Source organism: Callithrix jacchus, chromosome 10, assembly GCF_049354715.1.
Source record: "Callithrix jacchus isolate 240 chromosome 10, calJac240_pri, whole genome shotgun sequence".
Lineage (NCBI taxonomy): Eukaryota > Metazoa > Chordata > Mammalia > Primates > Cebidae > Callithrix > Callithrix jacchus.
Genome location: NC_133511.1, coordinates 40,899,915 through 40,905,459, shown reverse-complemented (window position 1 = coordinate 40,905,459; position 5,545 = coordinate 40,899,915).

Sequence of the window (5,545 nt, the reverse complement as noted above, 5' to 3'; positions counted from 1 at the left end):
CCTTTTTGAAGTTTTTGTTTTAATTTTATTTATTTCTGCTGTGATCTTTATTATTTCTTTGATCTTCTAATGTTAGTTTCAGTTTGTTCTTGCTTTTCTAGCACCATTAGGCTGTTTATTTGAAGGTCTCTACTTTTTGATGTAGATGTTTATTGCTGTAAGCTTTACTGCATTAATTGTGTCTCACAGGTTTTGGATTGTTGTGTTTCCATTTTTATTTGTTTCAGGACATATTTCAGTTTTCTTCATTTCTTTGTTGACATCCTGGTATGTGGAAGCATATTGTTTAATTTCCATGCACTTGTATGGTTTCCAAAGTGTCTATTATTATTGATTTCTGGTTTTATTCTATTGTGATCCAAGAAGATGCTTGATATTATTTAAATTTTAAAAGTATATTAAGACTTGCTTTGTATGTATTACTTTGTTTTGTATTATTTAGCATATGGTCTATCTTTGAGAATGATCCATGTGCTGAGGAGGGAAAAAGTGTATTCTGCAGCGATTAGATGAAATGTTTCATAAATATCTATTAGGTCATTTATTCTATAATGCAGATTAGGTTTAATTTGTTGTTGTTAATTTTCTATCTGGATGATTTGTACAATGCTGAAAGTGGGGTATTGAAGCCTCCAGTTATACTGTATTGGAGTGTCTCTCTTTAATAATATTTGCATTATATAATTGAGTGCTTAAGCATTGGTCGCATATATATTTATAAATATGTCTTCTTGCTGAATTGACCCTTTTATCATTATATAATGTGTCTATTTTTCTCTTTTAATGGTTTTTGTCTTGAAATCTATTTTTTAATGATATAAGTGTAGCTACTTCTGCTCTTTTTCTGTTTTCATTTGCATGGAATATTTTTTATATGCCTTTATTTTTAATCTGACTATGTCTTTACAGTTAAAATGTATTTCTTGTAGGCAGCAGATAGTTGGGGCTTGTTTTCTTTATCTATCCATCCTTTCTATGTCTTTTGATTGAAGCATTTAGTTCATTTACATTTAATGTTATTATTTATATGTAAAGATTTAATAATGCCATATTATTATTTGTTTTCTGTTAATGTTTTTTCTTCTCTTCCTACCTTCCTTTCCTCCTGTCTTCTTTTTAGTGAAGGTGATTTTCTCTGGTGTTATATTTTAATTTTTTGCTTTTGTGTAGTTGTATTTGTTATAATTTTTATGATTGGGGTGATTTTGAGGCTTGCAAATAACATCTTATATTCCATAATTTTAAACTGATGACAACTTAATACTGATTGCAAATACAAACTCTGAAATAAGCAAAAACCAATAAAAACACTCTGCTTTAACTTCATCCTACCCACGATTTAACTTTTTGTTTTTCTATTTATCACTTATTATACTGTCTAAATCTTGAAAAGCTTTAGTTATTAGTTTTGACAGTTTCATCTTTGAGTCTTCCTACTCAGGATATGATGAGTTTACAAAACACAATTAAAGTGTTAAAATATTTTGTATTTTTCTTTGTAGTTATTACAAGTAAATTTCATCCTTTCAGGTGAGTTTTTATTGCTTGTTACCATCCTTTTATTTCAGGTTAAATAACTTCCTTCAGCACTTTTTATAGGACAAGTCTGTTGTTGATGAAATCACTCAGCTTTTGTTTGCCTGAGAAAGTCTTTACTTCATTTAATGTTTGAAGAATATTTTCACTAGATATACTATTTCTAGGATAAATATGTCTTGCCACTCTCTCCTGTCCTGTAAGGTTTCCACTGCGAAGTCTGCTGTCAGACATATTGGAGCTGCTTTGTATGTTACTTGTTTCTTTTCTCTTGCTGCTTTTAGAGTAGGCTGTTTATCCTTGACCTTTGGAAATCTGATTATTAAATGTCTTGAGGTTGTTTTATTTTAGTTAAGATTTTTTGGTTTTCTATAACTTTCTTGTACTTTAATATTTATATTTTCTCTAAGTATGGAACATTCTTTGTTATTATTCCTTTGAATAAACTTTCTCTTCCTCTGTTTCTTTTTTAAGGCAAATAACTCTTAGATTTACCCATTTTCAGCTATTTTCTAGATATTCTAGGCATGTTTCATTTTCTTTTTTGAGACGGAGTTTCACTCTTGTTACCCAGGCTGAAGTGCAATGGCACGATCTCGGCTCACCGTAACCTCTGCCTCCTGGGTTCAAGCAATTCTCCTGCCTCAGCCTCCCAAGTAGCTGGGACTACAGGTGCGCGCCACCATGCCCAGCTAATTTTTATATTTTTAGTAGAGACGGGGTTTCACCATGTTGACCAGGATGGTCTCAATCTCCTTGATTCACCCGCCTTGGCTTCCCAAAGTGCTGGCATTATAGGCGTGAGCCACCGCGCCCAGCCCATGCTTCATTTTCTTAATTTTTTTTTTTGTCTTATCTGGCTATGTATTCTCAAATAGCTAGTTTTCAAATTCATTAATTATTTCTTCTGCTTCATCAATTCTGTTGAGAGACTAATGCATTAATTACTGTTTCAGTAGAATTTTTACAGTCCAGAGTTGCTGCTTGATATTTAAAGATAATTTTAATCTGTTTGTTAAATTTATCTGCTAGGATTCTTCCTTCTCTGTGCTATCTTGAATTTTGTTAAGGTTTCTCAAAAGAAGTATTTTGAATTCGCTATCCACATGGTCATATATCTCTGTCCCTCTGGTATTGCTCACTGGTGCCTTATTTCGTTTTTTGATGTCATATTTTCCTGGATGGTCTTGGTTCTTGTGGATGTTTTGTCAGTGTCTAGGCATTGGAGAGTTAGGTATTCATTGTAATCTTCACAGTCTGGGCTTGTTTTACCCAATCCTTCTTGAGGCGGCTTTCCAAGTTTCAAAGAGAATTGAGCACTGTAATCTTAGTCTTTGGTCACTGCAGCCATATATGCATTAGTGGGTGCCCAAAGTCCAGTAACACTTTGAGTTTCACAGACTCAGTGGTACCGTCTTTATGGTCTTGTGTAAGATCTGGGGAAATTCCCTGGGTTACCAGGCAGAAGCTTTTATTCTCTCCTATTTCTTTCCCCCAAACAAATGAAGTTCGTGTCTCTATGTTGCATTGCCTGGGCTTAGGGAAGGAGTGGCAAAAGAACCCTTGTGACCATTACCACTGAGACTGCTGGGTCAAACCTGAAGCCAGCACAGTTCTTGGTCTCACCCAAGGCCTGGGGGAATATTGCCTTGCTACCACTGATGTTTATTCCAGAACGCAGGGCTCTAACCAGCAGTTGGTGCATCCAGCCATATTTGTGTCTTACCCTTCAGGGTGATGGGTTCCTTCTGGCCCAGGGTTGGTCTAGAAGGGCTGTTCAGAAGCTAAAAACTGGAGTCAGGAAATGTAGGAATCTATTACTGTAGCTGAGCTGGTACCCACATTTCAATACAAAGTCCCTTTTACTCTTCCCTGTCCTTTCCTCAAGTAGGAGTCTCCGGTGTGGCTGCCACCAGCTCAGGCCTATGGTGAGTATCGCCTGGTTACACTAATGTTTGTTTAAGGCTCAAGAACTTTTTAGTTAGCAGATAGTGAATCCTGCCAAGCCTGGGTCTCTCTCTTCAGGTAAGCAGCTTCTCTTCTCGCTCAGGATGGGTCTAGAAATATCCAGAAACTAAGACCTAAAATTAGGGATGTTAGTGTCTGTGTGATGCTTTATTTTACTATAGCTGAGCTGGTTTTCAAGTAGCAAGACAAAATCTTTTTAAGTTTTGGTACTCCTTTCCCATGGCCATCACAGCTGGGTCACACAGAAAGCCAGCAATTTACTGGTTCTCACCAAGGCCCATGGCAAATACTGCTAATGTTTATTCAGAGCTCATGGGCTCTTCAGTTAATAGGATAAATTCTTCCAGAACTGGGTTCTTCCCTTCAAGACAGTGGATTCTCTTCTGTCCCAGTGTATGTCTAGAAATGTCTTCCAGGAGCCAGGACCTGAAACGGAAGTTTCAGGACTCCATTTGCTGCTTATTGTGCTGTGGCTGAGCTGGTATCCAACTTGCAAGATGAAGTCCTCTTTATTTTTACCTCTCTTTTTTTCAAGCAGAAGTATTCTCTTCCAGAGCTGTGAACTGTGCTGCCTGGGTTGGGGAATGGGTTACATAAGCACTCCCTTAGCTGCCTCAGCAGGTGTGTCAGTGTGTTACAAGCACCCCAAGTCCACTGGGTCTGAGCCCAATGCAGCACTAGGACTTTTCCAGAAATTGCAATCTTTGTCGCCTAGACTGGCTTTCAAATTCATTTAGGAGCCCAGAGCCCTTTAGCTCACAATGCCAGAGTAGCTGGAACTCAGGTTTCAACCTCTGGATGGAGAATTTCCCTTTAGCTAGGGCCGGTCTAAATGCTCCCTCTGTGGGCACCAGCTGAATTCTGCCCTGCGTGGCTTTCTGCTGCAACAAGGGAGTCAGATTTCCAATGCAAAGTCCCATGATCACTGTGCTTCCCCTCACTCTAGCCAGCGCATTGGGGATGAGAGAAGGGTGGTATTGGAAATTCAAGGCTGTCTTTTCTACCCTCTTCAGTTTCTCTTCCCTTGGTGTGATATTAAAACCAAATATTGTTATCACTCACCTGCTTTTTTTTTTTTTTTTTTTGAGACCAATTTTCGCTTTTATTGTCCAAGCTGGAATGCAGTGGTGTAATCTCTGCTCACTGCAACCTCTGCCTCCCGGGTTCAAGCAATTCTCCTGCCTCAGCCTCCTGAGTAGCTGGAACTACAGGCATCCGTCACCAGACCCGGCTAATTGTATTTTTAGTAGAGATGGGGCTTCACCATGTTGATCAGGCTGGTCTCGAGCTGCTAATCTCAGGTGATCCACCTGCCTTGGCCTCTTAAAGTGCTAGGATTACAGGTGTAAGCCACCACACCGGCCTCGCCTTATTTTTTTATTCTTATGAATGTGCTTTCACGTGTGTATAGTTTTTCAATTTGGTGTTTCTGTGGGATGTGGGGGATGACTGCTGGAGGGCTCTGTTTGACTGTCTTCTTAACTTTATCTTTCTCTATCAAGCAAGCAAGAGGAAATTCTGGCAGTTTTAAAAGAGCTTTGCAAATCTTTGTCACTCCTCCCATTGAGAAGTAGGGTCTGGGTCTCTTCCTCATGACTCTGGACTGGACTTGGTGATTCACTTGTGACCAATAGAATGCAGCAGACTCACTGGTATGTGTCTTCCAATCCTGGGTCAGGGAAGGTTTCCAGTTGTTTTCCTTAGTTTGCTCTGGTCAAAATCAGCTCACATGTAAGAAGTCAAATTACACTAAGTGTATGTATAATCCATCTAGTTGACAGCCAAGCTGAGTTCCCAGCTAACAGCTCCCATCACCTTTGAGCTGTGTACTTTGGAAATTTAGTCAGTTCAGTCTCCAGATGACTGTAGTCTCAGCTGTTATTTGACCGCAACTGCATGACAGATTTTTACTAAGAGCTACCCAGGTAAGCCCTTCGGAAATTCCTAGCCCACAAAATTGTGAACAACATAGAATAACAATTGTTTTACAACATTAAGTTTTAAATATTTTATGCAGCAGCAGTAATTAGAGAGGTATGAT